At 38.0% G+C, this 11,420-nt stretch overlaps 1 protein-coding gene across 3 annotated transcripts in view; it reads left to right on the top strand.

Annotated features, from left to right (window-relative positions):
- Positions 1 to 3,953: 3,953 nt before the first annotated feature.
- Positions 3,954 to 11,420, top strand: part of SERTAD2 (SERTA domain containing 2) — a 153,892-nt gene continuing 146,425 nt past the window's right edge. The window contains exons 1-2 of one of the 3 annotated variants that reach the window (XR_005556668.1): positions 3,959 to 4,606; positions 9,981 to 10,661. The gene's annotated coding sequence lies outside the window, so the exon portion shown is untranslated. Of the gene's footprint in view, positions 4,607 to 9,980; positions 10,662 to 11,420 lie in introns of those variants that run through there. The other 2 variants (XR_005556669.1, XM_039343030.1) reach the window with 2 other exon arrangements.

The following is an 11,420-nucleotide window of genomic DNA, read 5'->3' as shown; positions in this document are numbered from 1 at the left end:
TTTGATATAAATGGGCAGCTATATAAATATTATTAATTCTCAGGCATTGAGTGGAGAAAGCTGTTTTAGTTCATTAATTATCCCTGAGAAATTTCCCAAAATCAGCCTAACATTTATTTACTTGCACATTCTGAAGTTTATGTTGGTTCAAGTATGAAATAGAAAAGAGAATGGTTGTCTTTTTATCACAAGGGATGACATACTTTGTTCTTAAATTGAAATATTTCACCGTTTAAAAAAGCATCTGCAGTGAGAATGTGATGATACACAAATTTATTCAAGCTTAACTGACTGGAGAATCAATGAAAAGTGCTATGCATACCTAACTCATAACTGAAGACTTCTGAATTCCATGGAGTTTCTGTGTAAACATATACAACTGTATGTTGTATATTACAACTGTAATTGGGACCAGAATTTATGTTGCTAAGCAAGGCAGTGGTTAAGTGAGCTGTGCCTGATTTTATAACCTTTTTTTTTGCCATGGATATTAATCAATTCAATGCAGTTAAATGAATCTTGTAATCATTAAGCAAAGCTGGCTTCCTGCATTGAATTTGCTTGTCAGAAGCTGGCTGAAAAGGTTGCTAGTAATCACATGACCCCTGGACACTGCAATCATTGCAAATTCATGTGGGTTGCTAAGCACCAAAATTTTACTCACATGATCTTGGGGATGTTGTGATGGGTGTTGACTGTGAGACTGGTCGTAAGTTACTTTTTTAGTGCCATTATAATTTTCAACAGTCACTAAACAAATGGTTATAAGTCAAGGACTATCTATATATCTATATAGTGTTGATTTATACAGTAGCCCTATTTAGATCTACTTTTATATGATATTCATGTGCCCATGGATATAACCTTTGGGGTCACTAGACCTCTTGCATACTTTTTAAAAAATATAGTTCCACCCTCCACTTTTTATCTAGAAATGCTTCTAGGTCCCTTATACAAAGTATGGGAGAAGAAAACATATGGAAGGTGAAATATGGTTCTGACACTTTTAGAAAGAGTACAGAGAAGAGCAACAAAGATGATTAGGGAACTGGAGGCTAAACATGAAGAACAGTTGCAAGAATTGGGTATGTCTAGTTTTATGAAAAGAAGGAGTAGGGGTGACATGATACTGGTAGCAGAGTTCCAATGTTTGAGAGACTGCCACAAAGAAGAGAGAATCAATCTGTTCTCCAAAGCACTTGAGTGGAGGACAAGAAGTAATGAATGGAAACTTATCAAGAAGAGAAACAACCTAGAAATAAGGAGAAATTTCCTGTTCCAATGAGAACAATTAACCCGTGGAATGGTTTGCCTTCAGAAGTTATGGCTGCTCCATCACTGGAGGTTTTTAAGAAAAGATTGGACAGTCATTTGTCCAGAATAGTATAGGTTCTCCAGTTTGAACAGGAAATTGGACTAGGAGACCTCCAAGGTCACTTCAACTCTGTTATTCTGTTATTTTGTAATAAGAATGCACCAGTTTAGCTTTAATAAATGGGTATTTTATGACTGGTCATGTCCATCATGGTAGATATTTTGTAAACAGACATGCCTGCTTATAGCAAATATTTTATGAGAGCATTTACAACAATCTTAAAAGTCCAAATATGCCTACTGGTCACAAAAGTACTGAGGACTTTCTATATGTGCCAATATAAAACCCTGCATATTCTGAGCAACATGAAATATAATAGGGGTTGGCTCTACTGTGTGATTTCCTAGAATGACCCAATTTCCTTTTTAAAAAAACAAAACAAAAAACCCATCTAGTTCTTGAAATCTTTTAGCTTGCACAAGAATTCCCATGAGATTTCACCAGTACTTATTTGGAGTTCCCATGAATTTTCTGCCATTTATGTTTTTTTTAATTTAATATTGGCAAGATACAGATGCCACTTAGGTATGCTAGAGATGCCATGTTAGTAATCCTTGTGATAAAGGTTGTTCTCACACAGTAGGGAAACCATACATGTATCACTTATCATGCTTGATTGATCTCAGGGTATCTTGGTCCATGCTTCAAAACGTAAAAAATTGTATTCTTTCCCCAACTCCGTACTCATATGTGTATTCACAACTCTACAATATTGCCCCCAAAGAAACAGGAGTTTTGGTGGGAAGAAATTAAAAAATAATTTTACAATTTGCATATCAATAATATGACCAACTGCATCTAAATTCACAACAGGGTCCTGTCATGCTGGATGCAGGATATGAAAAGCCAATCCCAGTCAAATTGATATAGACAGTAGAGTAACTGATTTTGAAAAAAAAAGCAGAATCAGACTTAATTAGTATTTTGATGGGAGACCATTAGAAAATCGGCCTATAGATTAAATTGAGAAGTCAAAAACTCTCTTAAAGAAGGCAATGGCAAACTATCTGTTGTCAAGAAAACAATATTGTACAGTATGGATATGTCCATACTGTCACCAGGTGTCAAGCTTGACTTGATATTTAATAAATAAATTTGATCTTTTTTACTGTATTTCTGGAATGTTTTATACAATAAAAAGCATTAATTTGCCTGATAAAAAATTAGCCCATCACATCTTGTCTTTATAAACTATAAAGTTTTTAAATAAAGTTTATAAACAATTACCATATTGTTAGTGCCAGCAGGCAAGATTATTTAATCACCCAGGCAATGAGTGTTAATTCAGATAAGCTGATACAAGGTAATAGAACCAAATAAACCTACGAATTGTTGCCATTGATTACACCAGGCCTGTCCAACCTGTGGCTCATGGACTGCATACAACCCTGGACTGCTAGCAATGTGGCCTCACAAGCTCGTAAACTTTAACATTATGTGATTTTATCTTATAAAGCTACATTATATATTTTATATGCAACCCAAGACAATGGAGACAGTGTGCCCAAGCAAGCCAAAAGGTTGCACACCCATAGATTATACAGATTGCTGAAGATTTATGCAGATTTTGCAGTCTAGGGGCCTCTTCTGCAATGCTCCATACACATACCCAGAATCGACTGACGCCAATGACTTATTTTCTAGCACCCTTTAAACCTGGCAGAGTTTGGGCGGAATGCTTTTTTCCACCATTTGAGTTTATGATTCGATTCACACATCGCGTGAAGATATACAGCGGTTGGTCCGCTTTCTGTCTGGGTTGTTGTACGGGCCCTCCCAACAATCTGGGTTATGATTGAGTACGTTGTTTACCCAACCCATTGTCGATTCGGTAATAAACCATAGTTAACCCAGCCGTAGCTTTGCTGTGCGCAGTACCGCGTGCCATTTGGAAAGTGACAGCCCTCTGAAGTGATTGATTCTTGAAGCGGGGCGGTTGGATGTCTTTCCTCGCCACGCTATGGGCAGCACCCGCGATCACGTTGGGGCTGCTCAGGATGCCTTCAAAGTGAGGAGGAGAGAAGCCTCAGCCAAACGGCTCTGCCTGGGCGCGCTTTTTCAGTGTCGAAAGAACCCGCCCAGGGAAAGCACCCTTGGATTTTCCTCGCCTGATGTAGGCGAGATTTTCCAGAGAACAGAGAAACAAAACGGGAACCATAAGGCAATTCTCGCCCCGTATAGTACGCCTTCCCCTCGTCTCTACCCAGGGGTTCCTATGCCAGCCCGAGGGAGCCGGATCAGCACAGAGGGGACACATAATATAATATATAATATATAATATACACATATACATAAAGGCAGTCCTCGTTTCTCCTGTCCCTGTGATTGGGCAGCCCTATCTTGTCTATCAAACAAATACTACTGGGATTGGCCCACTTTGGACAAACCAGGGATAGACGAGGGAAGAGAATCCCTCCCCCGCTGCTCTCCCTGGCCAGCTTCTCTCACCCTCTCTTTCTTTTCACCCCCCCCCCGTTCCGCAGCAGTGTCCTCAGAAGACTCATTGAGCGAAAAGGGGCAGGAACCCCCCCCCGCGGCCTTTGGGCAAAGAGCGGACTAGGCATTGGTGGATAGGGCTGTCACTCCGTGCCAGCTGGCTTTGACATAGGGCCCCTGGAGAGCGGTGGGCGGGTTCCCTCTCCACCTCCTCCTGTGTCTAACTCAAAAGTCTGTGAGTCACTGACTGCACAACCCATCAATCCCATTAAATGCCTTGTGCAGGCGGGCAGGCGGTGTTAGTGCTGCCGCCGTCGCTTCTGCTCTCTGAGCACGGGGCTCCTCCTGCTTCTCTTGCCTCCGCCCTCCCAGGGCACGAGCTGCTTCGGCTCCTCAAGGTCTCTCTTCTTCCTCCTCCTCCTCCTCCTCCTCCTGGCTAGCTGGTTGTACTTGTTACGGTGTCACATCCTTCTTTTCCAGCTGCAGTACCAACTTCCCTCCCAGCCAGCCTCCCTGCTTGGCAGAGGCTACAGCAAAGTGATGGGATAGAGCAGAAGCCGCTTGACTACCTCGGGCGTCTATATATTAAGTCCTTAGCAGCGTGGATCGCTCCTTCCCGTCTTCTTATCACATTTCTGCCCTGCTGTTTAAGTCTCCCCGTTGTCTGCCTCCCTTTTTCTTGTTATCCTCCATCCCCTATTTCCTTGTTCCTTCCACCCCTTTCTTAATCTTTTAGTTCCCCCCCCTTCCCCTTCTGTGCTTATGAATTTGGATCCTTGAATTCTCCCGCAAAGGGTGAGTACAAGAGAATAAATAATGGTGTTTTTAGCATTTGTTTAAAGGAGTCGGGTGCTCTATGTGGTGTGTTATATTATATAAATATAAAAGAGAGAGAGGTGAGCTTTTAAGCTTTATTCTGCGAGTTTTTTAAATAAGTTGCTGGTTATTTTTCTTCTAGATTATTACTAACTTTTCTGAAAGTTAATTTAAATTTTAAAAACTTAAGAAATACATTTTTTCTTAATACTGCTCCCCTTTTCTGTTTTTTCCTTATCTTGGCTGACAATGACTCCATCCCCACCTCTTTCATAATAATATTGAACACTGATCATTATCGTATGAAATGGTTGATGTTCACTATAAACAGTGTATATGTCTATATGTGAACTGCAACTTCAATCATACTTAACTTTCATGGATGATACAGAGACTTATTTCAAAAAGATTAATTGCAACTTTTGGGTAGAAAAATATATCTTTTCATACATCCCTAGTATTAATTTGTGGACCAGCCTAATAATATATATATATTGATATGTCAAAAGAAAAGGAATGCCACATTTTGTAGTATCCATTCAGGTATAAAATGTTTATATGCAGATACTTAAATATAAAATAATACTATGTGCTTTTAGTGTATATTGTGGTTATCTACTGTGGGCCCAAAAGAAAAGTGAATAGCTGTTAGGTAGCAAGAATGACTACATTTTGAAACAGGCAAAAATATATTTTAAATTGTTATTAACTCTTTAGTTTAAACATCAAGACCTTTTTAGATAATTACAAATTATAGTGAATAGATCCTCCAAATTTTGAAGCAGTCTACCACTAACCACCAGTTGCTGTGGGGCTTTAAGGAGAAATTGCTGTTAGACTCATGTTCTACTTGTGAGTTTCCTTAAAGCATTTATTTGGACATTGTGACAAGCAATGCTGTATCTGATGGATCTTGGATATAATTCTGTGACACTCTCAGTAGTCAATAACTTTTGTCTCACAGTTTCTTCATTCTTCATTAGATATTTTTTAAAGCTATTATAGGCTAAAGTTAAGGAACTTGGATAAAATAAGTGCCTGACTGGTATGTCATAAGCTGTCAGTTAACACTGGCACCAAAGCCACATTTCATTTTGCAATTTCACAATTTGTATGTAATGAGCTATTCTGAATAGACACACTGTCTATAACTGTATGTACAAAGGACGAAGTGACATGTGGCTAAATAGTGTATTATGATTATCCTTTGTTAATTTAATACATTTTGCCTGTAAAGAGTCTTAATATACTTCAGTTCATTGTTCTAGCTAGTGGGAGTGGACCATTACAGGGAATGTGAGTTACTTATGACAGGTGGCAACAACACATTTACGGTAATATTTAAGAACTAGATTACCAAATGCATGCCTGGGTTAAAAATGAATCCTACGTTGCACTTCCTCAAAGACATAATTCTAACTAGAAAGGCTGGGAGTTTTCCTGTTTCATAAAATGGGCCTGTTCAAGAAATAGCTAATATTCCTATGGATATTGCTATAAGGTGAAATCTTGGATACTTTTCCCCATCTAACTTTTCCTTTGTCACGATTTAGCAACCCCTCCCTCTTTTTAACATATTGCTTCCTGTATGGTTGCTTCCAAGCTTTGTGAATTTAACAATATAGAATGGCATTCATTATTAGATTTCTTTCTGTTTTAGGGTCTTGGACCTGGAATCATAATATGTAAGAATTGCCATGGTTTTTATGTCTATTCTTAAGAAAAATGACATGCTTCATAGAAACAGGCCAATAATACACGTCCTTTCTTCTTTGGGATTTGGCACTCTGTGCTGTTTTGTATTGTTTTCTGATTGTGCAGATTTCAAGAACATTTCTCCAGTCTACTGAAGAAGTTTGGTTTCTGTGGCTTTTTTTTTTCTGAGATGGTGTGCCTCCTAAATTGGCTTTGATATGGATACTTTCTAAATTGCTGCCAGATTTTAGCCAAACCAGCTGTGTATTTTGTTAAAATTGTTATTGGTCTTTGGACTGGGGAACTAATTCAGGTAGCTGACAGCCTGCTTTCCAAGCCCTTCTCTTCTCTGTAAAAGCCCATGTATTTTCCTGGTATTTCGGAGAACTGTTTGCTGCCAGTGAAACAGCAGGGCTGACTGGTTGAGCAATGTTGGCAGGAAACTCAGAATAAATATGAATGAAAATAGGCTAGCGGCCATTTGAAGGTGTATTCAGTGGCTCCGCTGGCAACAAAAAGAATCTCCATCTGTATAGCACACGTACAAAGGCATTTAGAAGAGCAGGTCTTTTATGTCTGGCTAACACTATTAAGAGTCTCAGAGCTTGGAGGAATGTGAACAAGTGTTTTACAGGTGAAGCACCAGACATGGACTCCCAATTTGGATACCACTTGAGTTGTAGATTGCTTAATAAGAATTGCCTTCCACTGCAGGACATGGCCAACTAATGTATTCAGAGGTACATTATTTAAATATGATAGGATGATAGGTCATCAAGCGCCTTAGACATGGACAACAATTTTGCAGTTGGGGGCATAATTTTACTTTTTATTTATTTGATGGCATGAAAATACTACCAGGGAAAACAAAGATAATATTTTGAACAGTTCTTATTTATTTTAAAGAATGGATAACTTAACACTTTGGGAGGTATAACAAAAAATATTTTAGTGTCTTTTTTTAAAAGCAGGAAACCATTTATTATCAAATGTAGACAGTGTGTTAATAAACCATCAATCTATTGTCAAATGTTAATAGTGTGGTTTTGTGATAAGGAGTTGTCTGTGTGCATGCATATGTCTGCGCTCTTTTGAGACAGTTTTTGATTTCTGGCAAATGCAGTTTTCTTGGCAAGGTTTTTTAGAGGTGGTTTGCCATTGCCTGCTTCCAAGGGCTAAGAAAAAGGGACTAAGGCTTCATGGCTAACGCAGAACTAGAACATATGGTCTCCTGGTTTCTAACCTGGTACCTTAACCACTACACCAAATTGGCTCTTGGTGTCTTATGTTCTAGGTGTTCTAGATGTTGTGAAAATGGGGATGTGGAAGCTGCATGTGAGGCTTGTTCTCCCTGTTTTGTATATGGATAACTACTTTGGATTAATTCACTAATAGCATATTTGCTGTTAATTGGTCTGGTTTTATTATTTGTGGTAAACAATAATTATCCAGGGAGAAGTATATATTTGTATTTGAGCATGAGCATTTCCCATCCTTGTAAAAATTCCTGTAAGAAAGTTATATAAGAAAACACTGAGACTCCTAAGGACTAGAGAATTAGGAGCTGCTTTTAAATGGTCTATTCCTGGGCATGGAAATCTGTTTTGCGATGCTTAGGCAATGTTGGGGACTTTTGAATTAAATGTGTTAAGAATCTAAATAACCTGATCCCTGTGGTTAGTGGAATGCAATGGAAACTACCTTGATTTCCCTGAAAGATCTGCCTAGATAAAGACAGAGATAAGAGTGTGATTGAATCTCCTAAATATCTGAAGTGCTTTCAATGCCCTGCAAGTACTAACTATACTATTGTCTAGCTTGAAAGGAGCTAAAGATTTTGCTTTATGGTAATTCTATTTGTTGAAATGACCCCTACTTGACCAGGAATAATACCTGATCAGTAAGAAGATTTCTATAATTTACTGATTTTTTTTTACACTTTGCTGTTTTCTTAAACTGATAACATTCCCCCCCCCTCTCTCTCTCTCTCTGTGTGTGTGTGTGTGTATACACATACCCAAAGATAATCTTTTCTAAAAGAATTCCTAGTCCTCCATGAAAAAGTATGGCACAATTCACAAGTGATGTTGTGCCATGTTTAATATCTCTAAATCTCTAATCCACTTAGGTTAGAGTTAGATGTTCCTAAAACTTCACAAAAAAGCAAATTCGTATAAGGCAGTGATGGCGAACCTTTTAGACACTGAGTGCCCCAAAATTGCTCCGCCCACCCCTGCTGCACCTCCCACCCTAGCCGCCCACCGGGCCACCTACTGCCTCCACGGCCCACTGCAGCAGATCGCCCAGGCGGCTCTGCAGCCCCATGGTGGTCACACCCTCCACCTGTGCCCCGCAGCATCATCTGCGATGGGGCACGAGGGCGGAGTCTTGTCCCTGCTGCCTGGCTGCCATGTCCTTGGCTGCATTACTCTGCACGGACTGCACCCAGGGGTGACTCTCCTCTGTGGTGGCTGCTGGTGAGGAAGGGGCCATGGGGGGAGGCAGGGCTGGGGCGATGGCACACATGCCCACAGAGAGAGCTCTGCATGCCGCCTCTGGCACACATGTCATAGGTTCACCACCACTGATATAAGGCAAGACAATGATCCAGTAGAAAAAAGGTGGGTTGTGGTGTATGGGGTCAAATTTTGTAGTCCAAATACAAATGTATACAAATATTTTTAGAGTGTTCCTTATTCTTAAGGACTTCAGTACTCAAACCACATTTTCTTCCTAGTCTGATGTTCTCTATGCACTGAAAACACCTTTTCCATATTTCCCACAGTTGGATTTCTAATGTTATATTATATTCTTTGTTATATTGAACACAGTAGATTTGCCCAGGTTAAAAACTGATCTAGAGCTAACCCAGCTTCAACATGATGTAATATGTCTATCTATTTCTAGTCTTTTTCTTTTCATATTGGATAAGAGCAATATTAACAGTAAAGCTATTGTTGATTATAGAAGTAAGTAGGAGAGGATGCACAATTAGAACAAAAGCATAATACGATTATAAAGATGTAAGTGATGGAAGAAAGAGGTTTGGGCAGGAAACTGTTCAAGGAGTTTTGATGAGACGTCTTAGCATGTTTCCAAACTTTTGATTCAGATGAACTATACTAGCACAAATTTCATAACAGCATATTTCTTTTTCATATAATATAAATTCTTGGATGCCAATGATCCATCAGATAATAGTGAATCCATGTAAAGCAAAACAAAAAACAAAAAACCCAAGCCTTGTATATGGTAGAGGTAGTTCAATTACATTTTTTTCTGCATCTGAATAAGTGTTGCTATGAAAGTTTAAATGGATTCAGATTGGACTGGCTGATTTAGTTTAGGGAAAATGAAAATGATCTAATCAGTATTTGTTTGGTAGATGAGTCAGTTATGCTTCTGTCCTGCCTAGGAATGAGTGGACTAGGAGAGAGATGGATTATCCAAACACCAAAGCTGCAGGCAAACCCTCAAAGACTTGAGCGTGACCTCAAGAGGCCCTCCCAAAATAGGACGTAATGTTTAATGTGCCAGTAGGGAAAAAATGATTAAATACATGATTAGGAAGTAATCCTATTAATGACTTAATTAATTTAATTTAACACTAGTTAAGTAAAAATGAAACCAAATTCAGTTTTTGTCTTGTTTGTTTCAGAATGTGGCTCCAAGCATGGCAGTCAGAGCGAGGGCAGCTCTCTGCTTGGAAATGTATGTTCCTGGATAGGTTGCAGTGGAGGTGTGCTTTGGATCAAGAAAATCTCCTTAATTCACAGTGATGTTGCTTATCAGCCTCAAATGATACATCAATCCTAGCCATTCTTAGAGGCAGATTACTGTATGTAGCTACTGTTATACAATAGGTTAAAAACTTCTAGGGTTGTGCTTGAAAACCAACCCAAAACTTGAACTGATTTAGAATGTGGCATATAGTTTCTATCTCCACCAATTCCTAATTAAACTGTGCCTGGAAATTAGAGTGCTTGTTTTGAACTTTTAAGACTTTGGAATTTTGAGCTGTTTAAAAAAAATAGGGGAAATGTTTTCCCTGATATTTATCTTCCAATTCATATCTGTAAGCAGGTGGAAAAACATTAAATTAGGATTGATAATGTAAGGGATTAGATATATTTTAAAGGGAGTATCTTTTTATAGAATTTCTTTCCAACAAAAGTTTGTTAGGCTGCTAAGTTTAAATGGGAAGGATATAAATTAAAATCAAGTTTTTCAAGGAAGCATGTAAAGAAAATTGAATTTTATTCTTGATTTAAGAAACATTTTAACAGAATGTGCTGATGTATGAAAGTGTAATTTGATTAAAAAAAACCTTTGATTTCTATTGCTGTGCTTGGACATTATTGTTTCTAATTGCTTTTAGCCATCTTCTAAGTATGTTTCCACCCTATATGACATCAGAGTTTTTAGAATGATAAAAATAACACTTATTATAAAGCATTCCATAAAACTCAGTCCAAAGAGGCCAATAAAATGGATAATGGAATGTAAATGGATGCATATTGGGGTAGAAAAAGAGAGTCTAGCTTATTTATTTATTTATTTGTTTGTTTGTTTGTTTGTTTGTTTATTTCGTGTATTCAAGGTGGCCACAACAATTGAAACAAAACCAAAATAAGATCCTAGTTTTGGGGGGGGGGAATCATAACTAGGATATTCTGCTGAGAATTCTCCTCTTTCAGTCATTAGGACAAGACTACCATTATTCTAATGATATACATAAATGCCATTATTCTGGAATTCTGTCCTAAATAAATGGACATAATAAAGAGGTCAATAAAGAAGGAAATGTGGGAAAACTACAGATGCTTCCCCATGTTTTTTTTTTAAATCTAAAGGGAGAATATAAATCATGAAGGATACATTAAAAATAATAAAAGGATAAAGTACGATTAGCCTTTACAAATATGTAAACAGAATCTAAAGCATTATGGAAATCACCATTTTTCAATATATCAGTAGTTATTTATAATTTTTTATTGTATAAATCTTATAGAAAAAAATTAAAATCATTATTTTGCTTTAAACTAAGAATGCCTAGTTAACAAAGCACAAAGCACTAAAATTATACATTATAATAAAT

The sequence above is a fragment of the Crotalus tigris genome, unplaced genomic scaffold, assembly GCF_016545835.1.
Source record: "Crotalus tigris isolate CLP2741 ecotype Arizona unplaced genomic scaffold, ASM1654583v1 scf7180000017831.1706817, whole genome shotgun sequence".
NCBI lineage: Eukaryota > Metazoa > Chordata > Lepidosauria > Squamata > Viperidae > Crotalus > Crotalus tigris.
This window is presented reverse-complemented; position numbering and strand designations above follow the sequence as displayed.